Below are 17,295 nucleotides of genomic sequence, written 5' to 3'. Positions count from 1 at the left end.
AAACAGATGACTCCAGGGTTTTCAGAACCATTTCCCCTGAAGACCCATCCTCCAAGACTGCCACAAGAAAGACTGTCCTTCTCGGGAACTCAGTGCTGTCTGTGAAGATGTCTCCAGAACAATGACTGCCATTGGACAAAGGCTGGTCCTTTCCAAAACGATGGCATTTGTCTCTTGACACTCTTCACCTTGTTGCTTTCTCTTCCATGGAGAAAAAGCATGCTTTCCTTTATGATCTTGTGTTTTCTCCCTTCTCCAAGTATGATTGTATCTGACCTTGACTTGTCTGCATGTGTGCAATAAAGTCATCTCTCTGGAGAGAGTATCATAATACTTTTTCCTAGATCTTTGTTTCAGGGGAAAGTGAAGCCAAAGGAATAAATCTCTAAATGTAAAATTTCAGATATCAGCCAGCAAGTGGGAGATAAAAGGATATGGCAAAAAGCCACCTTTCTTGTACTTACCTCTGAGATCATACTAGTGGCTCTGAAAGTCAGCTCCTTATATGGGAACTAATGTCTATAGCTTGAAAAATTTCAGATACTCCTGATGTGGTTGAACAAAAAGAACATGGCATGAGCCCTGCAGCCAGACTGTAAGGTTGCATTCCAGCTCTGCCACTTCCCAGCTGTGGGACCTTGGGTAAGCTACTTACACACTTGGTGCATCACCTTCCTTATTCCATAAAACAGGATAATTATAGAACCTAATGTACAGATTCTAATATGGGTGAAACTAGACAACTTGAATCGGAGAAGGCAACGGCACCCCACTCCAGTACTCTTGCCTGGAAAATCCCATGGATAGAGGAGCCTGGAAGGCTGCAGTCCATGGGGTCACTAAGAGTCAGACACGACTGAGTGACTTCACTTTCACTTCTCACTTTCATGTATTGGAGAAGGAAATGACAACCCACTCCAGTGTTCTTGCCTGGAGAATCCCAGGGACGGGGGAGCCTGGTGGGCTGCCGTCTATGGGGTCGCACAGAGTTGGACACGACTGAAGCGACTTAGCAGCAGCAGCAGCAGCAGACAACTTGAATACGTATAAACACTTAGCATGGTGCCTGGCAGTTAATGAGAAGCAGTTAATGAATATCTAGTCTTGCCATTTCCTCACTAAACCTGGCTTTTCCTTGGGTCCTTCAGCCATGTAGGTCACTTTAGTGGAACTCGATCCAACTGGAATTTTTGAGTATCTGCTGTGTGCCTAGCCCCATTCTGGGAACACTATGAGGACTACAGTAGAAATCTACAAAGGAGGAGCTAATCTCAGGGATCTTTTTTGGTGGAATATTTTGAGCTTCTTCCAAAGAGCCCCATCTGACAGCTAGGTAAAGAGGCCCAAGGCTCTTCCTTACATAGCATAGAAAGGGGTTTATATCCATGGGCTCTGCAATCAGGCAGACATTCACTTCTTGCCTCTGCCTCTTGACTGTGGTGTGACCTTGGCAAAGCACACTATCTCCCAGTGCCTCAGAGCTTCATCTGTAAAACGTGTGTCATCATTACATCCTTCCCCATGCTGTTCCTATCAACAGAGATTTGTAATTATTGCTTTATACAGTTGTCTTTTCAATGAAATGGAAAAAATATTACAAAGATACATTAATTACAAATGTTACAAAGATACAAAATTACAGATACACTAATATCTTTAATATTTATAGATAAATATTATATTTACTAGTGTTCTTTATTTCTTTGTGTGGATTTGAATTACTGTATAGTGTCCTTCCATTTTAGCCTGACAGATTCCCTTTGCCATATCTTTTTTAACACTCTTTTAAAAAATTGAAGTATAATTGACATATAACATTGTATTATTTTTGTATATAATTGACATATAACATCAGGTGTGCAACATAATGATTCAGTGTTTGTATATATTATGAAATGATAACAATAGTTAACATCCATCAAAAGACATAGTTACAGTTTTGTTTCTTGTGATGAGAACTTTTAATATCTACTATGTTAGTAACTTTTAAATATATACTGCAGTATTATTAACTATAATCACCATGTTGTATATTATCTCCCCATGACATATATTTTATAACTAGAAGTCTATACCTCTTGACCTACTTCATCTATTTTGTCCAACTCCCAGCCCCCACCTCTAGCAACCACCAATTTGTTCTTTGTATCTATGAGCTTGTTTTTATTTTTGAACATTCCACATGTAAGTGAGATCATATGGTGTTTGTCTTTCTCTATCCAAGGGCATGATGCCCTCAAGGTCAGCCCATGTTGTCACAAATGGCAAGATTGCATTCTTTCATTTTTTATGGCAGAATACTATTCTCCTTCATTTTGAACAATAATTTTGCTGGATATAGAATTCCTAGTTGATGGCTTTGCCTTTTAGTACTTGGATTATGTCATCCCACTGCCTTTTTGCCTCCTTGGTTTCTGATGAGAAATTAACTGTTAAACTTATTGATGACTCTTTGTATGTGATGAGTCACTTCTCTCTTGCTGCTTTCAAGATCTTTTCTTGCCTTTGGCTTCCAACAATTTGCTTATGATGTGTCTAGGTGTTGACCTTTTTGAATTCATCCTGCTTGGAGTTAGTTGAGCTTTTAGGATGTGTAGATTACTGTTTTTCATCAAATTTGGGAACTTTTCAGCTATTATTTCTTCAGACATTCTTTCTGTTTCTTTCTCTGTCTCCTGTTCTTCTGAGAGTCCCATTACATGCCTGTTAGTATACCTAAAGGTGTCTCACAGGTCTCTGAGGCTGTGGTCATTTTTATTTGCTCATTTTTCTGTTTCTCATATTGAATATCAACATTTTCATGTTTTCTGATTTTCTCTTCTGCCTATTCAAATCTGCTGTTGATCCTCACTAGTGTCAAGGCTATGGTTTTTCCAGTGGTCATGTATGGATGTGAGAGTTGGACTATAAAGAAAGCTGAGCACCGAAGAATTGATGCTTTTGAACTGTGGTGTTGGAGAAGACTCTTGAGAGTCCCTTGAACTGCAAGGAGATCCAACCAGTCCATTCTTTTTTTTTTTTTTTTAGCTCTTGGCAATAGTTTATTATTTAGAAATAGAGATGATCATGGACATTTGTGAAATTCTGTGCTTAAAGTGAGTCGGTGAGTGAGTGATGGTCGGTCAGTCATGCCCAACTCTTTGCGACCCCATGGACTGGAGCCCACCAGGCTCCTCTGTCCATGGAATCTCTAGGCAAGAATACTGGAGTGGGTTGCCATTTCCTTCTCCCAACCAGTCCATTCTGAAGGAGATCAGTCCTCGGTGTTCTTTGAAAGGAATGATGCCAAAGCTGAAACTCCAATACTTTGGCCACCTCATGCGAAGAGTTGACTCATTGGAAAAGACTCTGATGCTGGGAGGGATTGGGGGCAGGAGGAGAAGGGGACGACAGAGGACGAGATGGCTGGATGGCATCACTGACTCGATGGCCGTGAGTCTGAGTGAACTCAGGAAGTTGGTGATGGACAGGGAGGCCTGGCGTGCTGCAATTCATGGGGTTGCAAAGAGTCAGACACAACTGAGCAACTGAACTGAACTGAACTGAGTGAATTTTTAAATATCAGTTGTTGTTCTTTTCAACTCCAGAATTTCTATTTGGTTCTTTTACAAATAATGTCTATTTCTTTATTGATACCTCTATTATTGAGATGTCATTCTCATACCTTCCTTTAGTTATTTAGATATGATTTTCTTTAGCTCTTTGAACATACCTAAAATAGCTGATTTACATCTTTGTATAAAAAATGCAATATCTGGGCTTCCTCAGAGGCAGTTTTTATTGGTTGGTTTGTTTTTTCATGGGTATGGGCTATTTCTTTGTAGGTCTCATAATTTTTTGTTGAAAACTGGACATTTTGAATATTATAATGTGTTCCATCTGGAGATCAGATTCTTCTTGGACCCTAGGGTTTGCTGTTCCTGCTGCTTGTTGTAGTTGTTGTTTGTTAAGTGGCTTTCTCTATCTGAACGTCCACCAGAGCTGGTTGGTCCCGTTTCATAGTTACCGTTTACAAGGTATAACTCCCCCTACTGTTGGCTTTGGCTGTCCCACAACTCTTTTGATGAAATTTGAGGCCTGTCGTTGGGTGAAGCTAGTTATAAATATCGGAGAAGGCAATGGCACCCCACTCCAGTACTCTTGCGTGGGAAATCCCATGGACAGAGGAGCCTGGTGAGCTGCAGTTCATGGGGTTGCTACGAGTTGGACACGACTGAGCAACTTCACTTTCACTTTTCACTTTCATGCATTGGAGAAGGAAATGGCAACCCACTCCAGTGTTCTTTCCTGGAGAATCCCAGGGACAGGGGAGCCTAGTGGGCTGCCGTCTGTGGGGTCGCACAGAGTTGGACACGACTGAAGTGACTTAGCAGTTATAAATATTAAACTTGTCTCATGCTTCTTAGTTCTCTGTGGAGTAACCTCTATTCAAGGAGCTCATAAATCACAAGGCCAACCAGCATTCATTATCTGCCTTCATTTGAGAAAGAGAAAAATATAATGAGAGATTATATGAGAGAAGAGCCCATTCCACTCTTCTAAGAGCCTCAAAAGACTCCTCTGAAGAGACTAAGCCACACTCCAGAAAGAGAGTTGAAATCCATGTCACCCAAGATGGATGCCCCTAGTTCTTTCCTTCTGTCCCAGATATTCCCCACTTTTGAGGTGGGATGAGAGAAGTACACCTTGCAGACCAGAGTTGGCTGAATCCTGTAGTGTTGCTGGAAACAGAGGTGCCTACATGAAGTTCTCCCAACAGCAGAAGGGGCAGCTTTAAGGGTGACCTAGAGGCATCCAGAGACTAGGGCAGAAAGACTGGAAAGCCTGAGGAGCACAAGCAGAGTGTCTCCAGCGCTGGATGGGGAGAGGAGAGGGCACTCCAGCGCTGGATGGGGAGAGGAGAGGGCAGGAAAGAGGGGACACAAAGAATGATCGATAAATTCTGTTCCATTGGGGGAGGCTTAAAGCAAGAAGCAATTTGCTTTTTCTGATTCCATATTTTCACCAAGTAGTTTTTAAACAGTCATTGGGTTATTGAGATGTTCTTCAACTATCTACCTTATGTATTCATTCAACAAACATTTACCAGGTGTCAGGCACTGGACATAATGATATGAATAAAACAGATCTCTCGTGGTTCTAGGAGAAACCAATGTATAGAAAATCACAGCATAATGAGAGAAAGGCTATAACTGAAAGAAGGCCAGAGAACTGGGAGCTCCAAGGAGGCCCCTCGTTCCAGCTTGGAGTGCGGGTAGGACATAGGAACCTGAAGGGCCTCTACTAGGAGGTTGTGCTTGCACTGAATTTCTAATCTTGAAGCACAAGAAGTTTTTCAAGTGTTGGTGGGAGGAGTGTGTAGGGATGCATTCATCCTAGAGAGAAGGAATGACAAATGAAGACAGAAGCCAGAGAATGCTTGTGGTACATTTGGAATGAAAAAAAAAAAAAAAAAGCTTTGGAGGGTGGGCATGGAGTGTATGGAGCGTACCAGAAGGAGGTGAGATTAGAAAGTTAAATAAGATCAGACCATGACATGACCTGAATGTTCCAAGGAGGCATTTGTGCTTTATCTTGAAGGTTATGGGGGAGTCAATAAAGGCTTTCAAAGGAGAATGATCTTGGTGGTGTAATAAGACGGTTCAGAGTGTAAAAGCTATATACTATTCATGTACAAAGTGTGGCCCCTCAACCAGCAGCTTCAGCATCACCTGGGAACTTTTTACACATGCTAATTCTTGGGCTCAATCCCAGACCTATTGAATCAGAGACTCTGGAGATTGGGCCCAGTCATCTGTGTTTTCACAAGCTCTCAGGTGATTCTGATGCATGCCCAGACTACTTATGTTGGAATCCCAGCTTTCCCACTCTAGAACCTTGGGCAAGTTTGAAATCTTTCAGTTTCCTCAGGTGTAACATGTGGGTTATAAATTTGTTGTTAGAATGAAGTATGTTAATATATAAAAAGCACTTAAAGCAATACCCTGTGTACATAGTATGTGAACCACTATCATGAATGTGATTGTCACCCAAATTCCTTCTGGATGGCTGAACATTTTGATCTGACATGTGGGCCTTGGTTTAGTGTCATGACCCTTCCCTTCCCTTCCTTTCCCTGTCCTGCCCTTCCCTTTCCTCATATGTAGAAAAATATCTATTAAACATCTATCACAGCAAAGTGGTGCTTAAGGGGAATTTACTTGGAGACAAGTTGTTATTTTTCAGTCTCTCAGTCATATCTGACATTTTGTAGCCCCATGGACTGCAGCATGCCAGGCTTCCCTGTCCTTCACTATCTCCCAGAGCTTGCTCAACCTTGTCCACTGAGTCAGTGATACCATCCAACCATCTTGTCTTCTGTCGTCCCCTTCTCCTCATGCCCTCAGTCTTTCCCAGTGTCAGCACCCTAATGAGAATCCAGGTCTACTGACTGTATAGAAGAGATGGAACTCAGGGGTAGCCTTAGACATGCTCTCTTCCCCAGGTCTTGTCCTCATTATGTTTATTTGTAGACTGAGGGGATTGGAACATACGATTTTGGAAGACTCTGACATTCAGTAATCGTGGTTACCTTTAAATGAGTCAGATTGAGCAAACTTATTGAGTACCATTCTAGTAACTTTCACAGAATTTCACAAGCCTATGAGATACATATTATTATCCCCCCAATTAAAAATGAGAACATAGAAGCCAAGAGAAGATCAGCTGGCCCCAAATTACATGGCACCCACAGGGCACAGCTGAGATTTGAGCTAGGTCTGCCTGATTCTACAGCTGTCTCTTCTGCCCAGTGACACGGCTTCCTGTGCTGCACTGTGACTTCCTTCAGAGAGATAAATTGGCTTGGCCAAGGTCAAACAACTAAGTAAGCTGCAGAGGAAGGACTAAAACCCAGGTTTTCTGACTTCAGGGCCAGTGTTTGATCTACAAATCACTGTGGCCTCTAACAATGAAAGCTAACAGAATGCTAAGTGCTAGACAGATTAATGGCCTGTCTCTTCCCCACTAGCTCCAACAATCTAGAGTCAATAGACAACACACCAGCCATGTAACCAAGAGCCATGTGGCACCAAGTCAGCAGACCTCTGCAGGAGTCAATTTGAAATGCCTGGAGGGATTAAGCATCAAGTCTTAAGCACTGGACCACCAGGGAAGACCCTCAATTTCTATTTTCTGTATATGCTTTATGATGCAGAACATATATACTAAGCTTAGCTTATAATTTAAAATTACTAATATACCCGTAATTTATAAATACTTTTTATTTTTGTATGTTATAGAATGTCCTTGGTTATTATATTAGTGTATAGTACATTAATATAATTTGTAAACTAAAAATATATTTACATAAGTATAAATACATTGATAAATATATAAATAAATATATTAAAATTATATGTATATGATATTTGGAGATACACTTGAAAACTTTTTCCTAAATACAAGTGCACAGAGATTATACACAGCACACCATTACCCACTAGATATGACAATATTCTGGGGCCTGTTTATGTTTTGGTAGAGCAGAAATCCCCTCTTCTTTGGCATTTACTATACATAAATCATGTGTTGGTCCATCTGTCCTGGTCTAAGTGTCTACTCGAAGTGCAGAGACTCTGTCAGGGACAGAGTCCCTGCCTTTGTATGGTTGACAAGCACATGGTCCAGTAATGGCAGGCCAGTAACATCAGTTTTGGTCTACCCAACAATTTTATCTTGTGATTTTAAATGATGTTGGAGACAAGATATATAAACAGATCATACAACTAAACATCAAAAAAATAAACACCCCAATCAAAAATGGTCAAAAGAACACAATAAACATTTTTTCTAAATAGGAAATGCATGTGGCCAATAACACATAAAAAGATACCCAGCATCACTAATCACCAGGGAAATGTAAAATAAAAACACAGTGAGATATCACCTCATACCTATCAGAATGGCTATCATCAAAAGTATACCCATGCTTGATTCATGTCAGTGTATGGCAAAAACCACCACAACATTGTAAAGTAATTAGCTTCCAATTAAAATAAATAAATCAACTTTTAAAAAGAGAACACCGATAACAAATGTTAGCAAGGATGTGAAGAAAAGGGAACACTTATACACTATTGGTGGGAATGTAAATTGGTGCAGCTACTGTGGAAAACAGTATGGAGGTTTCTCAAGAAACTAAAAATAGAACTACCATATGACACAGAAATTCAACTCCTGAGTATATGTCTGAAAAAAACAAAAACACTACTTGGAGAAGATACATGCTTCCCACTGTTAATAGCAGTGTTATTTACAGTTGCCAAGATTGGAAGCAACCTAAGTGTCCAACAACAGATGACTGGATAAAGAACATGTGATATATATATATATATATATATTACTCAGACATAAAAAGGAATGAAATAATGCCATTTGCAGCAACATGGATGATCTTGGAGGGCATTATGCTAAGTGAAATAAAACAGACAGAGAAAGACAAATACTGTATGATATCACTTATATATGGAATCTAAAATATAAAACAAAGACATGTATATAAAAAAACAGGAACTGACTCACATGTATAGAAAACAAGCTAGTGGTTATCAGTGGGGAGAGGGAAGGGGGAGAGGCCAATATAGAGGTAGTGTATTAATAAGCACAAATTGTTATGTATAAAATAAGCTACAATATATGGGAATATAGCCAATATTTCATAATAACTATAAATGGAGTATAACCTTTGAAAATACATACATACTTACATAATGTTGGGGAAAAGCATGTCATGATGTAGAGAGATGGTCATATATTGTAATTATAAAGTGAAGTAGCTTACAATAACAACAGGATGATCAATATTTTAAAAAAAAAAAACCCCACAAATCACACATATATTCATGGAAAAAGACAAGGAGAAAATAGCCCAATATACTCATCATGGTGTGCAAGAGTAGGCATTTTAATTTTTTTCTTTATAGTTATTGAATATCTTTGTTTTCTAAAATTTCTGTTAGAAGTTCATGTCGCTTTTGTAATCAGGAAAAACACTCTTTTTTAAAAGAAAATAAATTGAGCACATGCACTTGAGAAGGATGTATGCATCCTTTCAGTATACAATGCAGACACAGAAAGAAAAATGAGCCTCTCTTGTCACAGTTTCCTGCAAGAGGATGCTGAGGATCTTATCACATCAGCACGGTGAGGGCACTGGGAAGAAATTTCTCTTGGGTCTCAGAATCAGGAAGAGCTACACTGGTTTGCTTTTATCTTATGGTCACTGTGATGCATGTAATTCTACAGTCTTCAAATGGTTTTGCCGGACAATCCACTGAGATTTTAATTTTTTATTTTGAAGTAATTTTAGATTTACATGAAAGTTGAAAAAAACAGTACCCTGCATCCAATTTTCCTAAGTGTTAACATTCGTACTCTAGTACTAACTAAATGTCTTAGTCCACTCAGGCTGCTCTAATGAAGTACCATAGACTGGGTGGCTTGTAAACACCAGAAATTTATTTCTCACAGTTCTGGAGGCTGGAAGCCTGATAAATGGGTGCCAGCATGGTTGGGTTCTGGTGAGAGTCCTCTTTTGCATTGCAAACTGCCATCTTTTCTGTGTCAGCAGGGGGTGGAAGGGGCGAGGGAATTCTCTAGGACCTCTTTTTATAAGGGCACTAATCCCATTCATGAGGGCTCCACCCTCATGCCCTAATCATTTTCCAAAGGCCCCACCTACACATACCACCACATTGGGGATTAGGATTTCAACATATGAATTTGGGGAAACAGGGAACATTCAGTCCATTGCACTAAACATTAGAGTTTGTTCTGATTTCTCCAGTCTGACTACTGATTTTTCTTTTTTTTCTGTTTCAGAATCCCACATAGAATTCAGTTGTCATGACTCCTTAGTCTCCTCCAAACTGTAACAGTTCTGTCTTTCATGACCTTGATGCTTTTGAAGATACTGGCCAGGTACTTTATAGAACACCTTTCAAGTTAGGGTTATCTGATTTTTTTTTCTCATGATTAGATTGAGGTTATATTTCCTGATCTTGAATAATAGTGTCCCCTTGCACATTTTTATCACACAATCTTAAAATCATAAGTGTAATTGCAAAGATATTATTTCCAATCTATTATAAATATCAGCATTTTAAATAATGTTTTTACTTCACTCTTTTAAATGTATTCTAAATACCAAATACCAAAGTGATTTTTAACCATAGTCATTTTATTTTAAAACATATAAACGTTTAACATTTTATTCCTTGAATTTGTATTTCTAGTTCATTTCCCTCAGAGAATTTTATCTTAAGGTAATACATTATTTATATGTGAAAGTCCTATAATGCTTCCCCATTAGGCTTCTTTGCAACAAAGATATACTTATAAAGTGAAGTTAACTTTTATTTCCTGTGTCCATAAAACACTAATTATTAAAAATTATTATAATTACTGTACATAAATAATCAAAACAAAATAAATATATTTAAATATTTTGAAAATAATTCATAGTTGCAAAAAGTATTTTTTATTTATATGCAATTCAATGAAATGAATGGGGCTTTTTTTCAGGTATCCATGGATAAATATTACTGTATTGCTAGAAATATTAAATATTTAGCATCAATTCTAATTTTCTTTTTATACATAAGGACTGAGAAATCTTTTTTTAATTATTAATTTAAAAAATTTATTTATTTTTAATGAATAATAATTATCCTTACAGATAATTAGCCTTACAAAATTTTGCTGTTTTCTATCAAACTGGTCATATAAATCTAGATCATATAAATAAGAAGATGAGAATTGAAAAGTTTTATTATAACACTGCCATATAATTCTATGGATTCCTTCTGAGTTCCAAACCAAATATCAGACTGATCTCCCAATAAAAATAACTTTGCTCCATTTTTTATTGTGATAGAATTCACATACCATAAAATGCACCCCTTTAAAGTATAAAATTCAGTGGTTTTAGTATATTTTAAAAGTGGCACAATCATTCAGTTCAGTTCAGTTGCTCAGTCATGTCTGACTCTTTGTGACCCCATGAATTGCAGCATGCCAGGCCTCCTGTCCATCACCAACTCCCGGAGTTCACTCAAACTCTTGTCCATCAAGTCAGTGATGCCATCCAGCCATCTCATCCTCTGTCATCCCCTTCTCCTCCTGCCCCCAATCCCTCCCAGCATCAGAGTCTTTTCCAATGAGTCAGCTCTTCTCATGAGGTGGCCAAAGTATTGGAGTTTCAGCTTTAGCATCATTCCTTCCAATGAACACCCAGGACTGATCTCCTTTAGAATGGACTGGTTGGATCTCCTTGCAGTCCAAGGGACTCTCAAGAGTCTTCTCCAACACCACAGTTCAAAAGCATCAATTCTTCGGTGCTCAGCTTTCTTCACAGTCCAACTCTCACATCCACACATGACCACTGGAAAAACCATAGCCTTGACTAGATGGACCTTTGTTGGCAAAGTAATGTCTCTGCTTTTCAATATGCTATCTAGGTTGGTCATAACTTTCCTTCCAAGGAGTAAGCATCTTTTAATTTCATGGCTGCAGTCACCATCTGCAGTGGTTTTGGAGCCCAGAAAAATAAAGTCTGACACTGTTTCCACTGTTTCGCCATCTATTTCCCATGAAGTGATGGGACCAGATGCCATGATCTTAGTTTTCTGAATGTTGAGCTTTAAGCCAACTTTTTCACTCTCCTCTTTCACTTTCATCAAGAGGCTTTTGAGTTCCTCTTCACTTTCTGCCATAAGGGTGGTGTCATCTGCATAGCTGAGGTTATTGATCTTTCTCCCAGCAATCTTGATTCCAGCTTGTGCTTCTTCCAGCCCAGCGTTTCTCATGATGTACTCTGCATATAAATTAAATAAGGAGGGTGACAATATACAGCCTTGACGTACTCCTTTTCCTATTTGGAACCAGTCTATTGTTCCATGTCCAGTTCTAACTGTTGCTTCCTGACCTGCATACAGATTTCTCAAGAGGCAGGTCAGGTGATCTGGTATTCCCATCTCTTGAAGAATTTTCCACAGTTTATTGTGATCCACACAGTCAAAGGCTTTGTCACAGTCAATAAAGCAGAAATAGATGTTTTTCTGGAACTCTCTTGCTTTTTCCATTATCCAGCAGGTGTTGGCAATTTGATCTCTGGTTCCTCTGCCTTTTCTAAAACCAGCTTGAACATCTGGAAGTTCACAGTTCACTTATTGCTGAAGCCTGGCTTGGAGAATTTTGAGCATTACTTTACTAGCGTGTGAGATGAGTGCAATTGTGCAGTAGTTGGAGCATTCTTTGGCATTGCCTTTCTTTGGGATTGGAATGAAAACTGACCTTTTCCAGTCCTGTGGCCACTGCTGAGTTTTCCAAATTTGCTGGCATATTGAGTGCAGCACTTTCACAGCATCATCTTTCAGAATTTGAAATAGCTCCATTGGAATTCCATCACCTCCACTAGCTTTGTTCATAGTGATGCTTTCTAAGGCCCACTTGAGTTCCACATTCCAGGATGTCTGGCTCTAGGTGAGTGATCACACCATCGTGATTATCTTGTTCATGAAGATCTTTTTTGTACAGTTCTTCTGTGTATTCTTGCCACCTCTTCTTAATATCTTCTGCTTCTTTAAGGTCCATACCATGTCTGTTCTTTATCGAGCCCATCTTTGCATGAAATGTTCCCTTAGTATCTCTAATTTTCTTGAAGAGATCTCTAGTCTTTCCCATTCTGTTGTTTTCCTCTATTTCTTTACATTGATGTCTGAGGAAGGCTTTCTTATCTCTCTTTGCTACTCTTTGGAACTCTGCATTCAGATGCTTATATCTTTTCTTTTCTCCTTTGCTTTTCGCTTCTCTTCTTTTCACAGCTATTTGTAAGGCCTCCTCAGACAGCCATTTTCCTTTTTTGCATTGCTTTTCCATGGGGATGGTCTTGATCCCTGTCTCCTGTACAATGTCATGAACCTACGTCCATAGTTCATCAGGCACTCTGTCTATCAGATCTAGTCCCTTAAATCTATTTCTCACTTCCACTGTATAATCATAAGGGATTTGATTTAGGTCATACCTGAATGGTCTAGTGGTTTTCCTTACTTTTTTCAATTTAAGTCTGAATTCGGCAATAAGGAATTCATGATCTGAGCCACAGTAAGTTTCTGGTCTTGTTTTTGCTGACTGTATAGAGCTTCTCCATCTTTGGCTGCAAAGAACGTAATTAATCTGATTTCGGTGTTGACCATCTGGTGATGTCCATGTGTAGAGTCTTCTCTTGTGTTGTTGGAAGAGAGTGTTGCTATGACCAGTGCGTTCTCTTGGCAAAACTCTATTAGCCTTTGCCCTGCTTCATTCCGTATTCCAAGGCGAAATTTGCCTGTTACCCCAGGTGTTTCTTAATTTCCTACTTTTGCATTCCAGTCCCCTATAATGAAAAGGACATCTTTTTTGGGTGTTAGTTCTAAAAGGTCTTGTAGGTCTTCATAGAACCGTTCAACTTCAGCTTCTTCAGTGTTACTGGTTGAGGCATAGGCTTGGATTACTGTGATATTGAATGGTTTCCCTTGGAAACGAACAGAGATCATTCTGTCATTTTTGAGATTGCATCCAAGTGCTGCATTTCAGACTCTTTTGTTGACCATGATGGCTACTCCATTTCTTCTAAGGTACACTCATTACCACTATCCAATTCCAGAATAGTTTCATCACACCAAAAAGAAATTCCTTGCACATTAGCAGTCACTTATAATTTTCCCTCCCGCCTACCCAACCCCAGCCCTTGGCAACCACTAATCTTTCTTTTCTATGGATTTTCCTATTCTGAGCATTTCATATAAATGTAATAGTATAATGTGTGGCCTTTGGCGTTTTTATTTTTTTTGCTTTTCTCAGTATTTTCAAGGTTCATTGTTTTTATGGCTTAATAATATTCCATTGTATGGATGTATCTCATTTTCTTTACCCATTCATCAGTTGATGAACATTTGATTTGTTGCCACCTTTTGGTCATTGTGAAAAGTGCTGTGATGAACATTTGGATGAAAGTTTTTGGGTGGACATATGTTTTCATTTTTCTTAGGCATATGTACCTAGAGTAGGATTTTGGGGTCTTATGATAACTCTATGTTTAACCTTTTAAGGATGTGCCAGACTCTTTTCCAAAGTGGCTGCAGTATTTTCCATTCCTACCAGTAGCTTGTGAGCTTTCCAATTTCTCCACGTCCTTGCCAAAGCTTGTTGGCAAAATCTGTCTTTGATTATCTGCATCATAGTGGGTGCCAAGTGGTATCTCTTTGTGGTTTTGATTTGCATTTCTTTGATAACTAATGATAATGAGCAGTTTTCATGAACTTATTTGCCATTTGTATATTCTCTTTTAGGGGTTTCTCCAATGGCTTAGCAGGTAATGAATCCACCCGCAATGCAGGAGATACAGGCAGATGCAGGTTCGATCCCTGGGTGGGGATGATCCCCTGGAAGAGGAAATGGCAACTCACTCCAGTATCCTTGCCTGAAAACCCCATGGACAGAAGAACCTGGTGGGCTACAGTTCATGAGGCTGCAAGAGTTGGCACGACTAAGCGGGGGCATCACAGCAGCAATCCTGAGCTCCACTCATGCCCTTTTCCAGAAAGGCACATTGGTGTCCCATGGGCCCTTTGAAAATATTAAATAAATATTCTTTTTAGAGAAATATGTCTATTCAGATCTTTGTCCACTTTTATTTGGGTTATATGTCTTTTTGTTACTGGGTTTCCCTGGTGGCTCAGTAGGTAAAGAATCTGCCTGCAATGCAGGAGACCTGGGTTTGATCCCTGAATTGGGAAGATCCCCTGGAGAAGGAAATGGCAACCCAGTCCAGTATTCTTGCCTGGGGAATCTTCATGGACAAAGGAGCCTGGCAGGCTGCAGTCCATGGTGTGGCAAAGAGTCAGACTCAACTGAGCAACTAAGCACACACACACACTTATTGTTACTAAGTTGTAAGAGCTATATCTATATATATATATATATATATATATATATATATGTATTCTAGATACAAGTCCCTTATCAAATATATGATTTGCAAATATTTTCTCCCATTCTGTATGTTGTCTTTTTAACTTTTTGGTGGTATAATTTGCAGTACAAAAGTTTTAAATTTTTCTGTAGTCCACAAAAATTTTGTGTATCCTTTTTTTTTTCTTTTGTCACTTGTGATTTTGGTGACCTGTTTAGGGATCTGTTATCTACTCCAAGGTCACAAGGATTTACAACAGTGTTTTCTTCTAAGAGTTTTTATAGTTTTAGCTCTGGGTCTCTTGCCATTTCCATATGAATTTTAGGTTCAGTATGTCAACTTCTGCAAGAAAAGCCAGTTGGGATTTTTTTAGGGATTGTACTAAATTTGTAGATCATTTTGAGGAGTATTGCCATCGTAACAATATGTCTTCTGATCCATAAACAAGGAATGTTTTTCCATTTATTTAGGTTTTCTTTTATTTTCATTCAGTGACTTTTATACTTTTCAGTGTGCATCTTACACTTCTTTTGCTAAATTTATTCCTAATCATTCTTTATTGCAAATGGAATTTTTAATTTGATTTTCAATTTGTCTGTTAGTGTGTAGCAGTACAATTGATTTTTGTATATTGATCCTGTATCTTGCAACCTTGATGAACATGATTACTAGCTCTACTATGGCTTTTGAGTAGATTCTTTAGGATTTTCTGCATATAAGATTATATTATCTTTGAGTAGGAATATTTTTACTTCTTCCTTTCCAATTAGATGCCTTTTTTTTCTTTCTCTTGCCTAATTGGCTTGACTAGAATCTCTAGTACAATGTCAAATAGAAATGGTGAGAGTAGCTATCCTTATCTTATTCCTGATCTCTAGGGAGAAGGCTCTCAGTTTTATGCTGTTAAATCTGATGTTGTTGTTCTTGTTCAGTTACTCAGTCATGTCCAACTTTGCAGCCTCATGGACTGCAGCACACCAGGCTTCCCTGTCCTTCACCATCTCCTGCAGCTTGCTCAAACCCATGTCCATTGAGTCAGTGATGCCATCCAACCATGTCATCCTCTGTCATCTCCTTCTCCTCCTGCCTTCAATCTTTCCCATCATCAGGGTCTTTTCCAATGAGTCGGCTCTTCACATCAGCTGGCCAAAGTACTGGAGCTTCAGCTACAGCATCAGTCCTTCCAATGAATATTCTGGTTTGATCTCCTTGCAGTCCAAGTGACTCTCAAGAAGTCTTCGTCAACACCACAGTTCAAAAGCATCAAGTCTTCTGGATTCAACCTTCTTTGTGGTCCAACTTTCACATCCATATATGACTACTGGAAAACCATAGCTTTGACTAGATGGACCTTTGTTGGCGAAGTAATGTCTCTTCTTTTTAATATGCTGTTTAGGTTTATCATAGCTTTTCTTCCAAGGAGCAAGCATCTTTTAATTTCATGGCTGCAGTCGCCATCTGCAGTGATTTTATCTGTGGGTAAATCTGTTGTTAGCTGTGGCTTTTTCATAGATGTCCTTTGTCAGATTGGGGAAATTACTTTCTATTTCTAGTTTGTTGAGTGTTTTTATCATGAAAGGATATTGGATTGTGTCAAATGCTTGTCCTACATCTACTGAGATGAGCATGTGGGTTTTGTCTTTTGTTCTACTAATATGGCATATTACATTGATTGATTTTCATATTTTAAACCAATCTTGAATTCCCGGGGAAAAAATTTCACTTGATCATTGTATGCAATCCTTTTTATGTGTTGTTGAATTCAGTTTACTGATATTTTGTTGATGATTTTTTTATTGTGGTTAAACACACATAACATAAAATTCACTATTTCAACTATTGCAAAGTGTCCAACTCAGTGACATTTAGTACATTCATAGTATTATGCAGTCATCATCACTATTTAGTTCCAGAACATTTCTATCACCCCAAAAGGAAACCCCAGACACATTAAGCAGTCACTCCTCATTCTCCCCTCTCCTTTGCCCTTGGCAACCATTAATATAATCTCTGTCTCTCTGAATTTACCTGTTCTGAATTTTTTTGAGAGTTTTTATATCATATTCATAAGTGATATTCTCTGTAATTTTTGCCCAGGGGTGAAGCGAAAATAACTTGAGTGAAATCCTTTCTATTTAGAGAATGACTATTTCAAATTCCTTATCAGGAAAAGGGAGGCCTAGCCTTTCTGTAAAACACAATTATTCACAGGCCCCTTTGTACCCACTTCATTTGGCAAGAGAGGGAGGTGGGCAGAGGAAAGAAGGAGAGTAGTCTTTCAGCTTTGTCTCCCTTCTGTTTGA

Source organism: Bos taurus, chromosome X (genome assembly GCF_002263795.3).
Source record: "Bos taurus isolate L1 Dominette 01449 registration number 42190680 breed Hereford chromosome X, ARS-UCD2.0, whole genome shotgun sequence".
Classification (NCBI taxonomy): Eukaryota; Metazoa; Chordata; class Mammalia; order Artiodactyla; family Bovidae; genus Bos; species Bos taurus.
The sequence above is the reverse complement of the archived record's forward strand: the minus strand, read 5'-3'. Positions refer to the sequence as shown.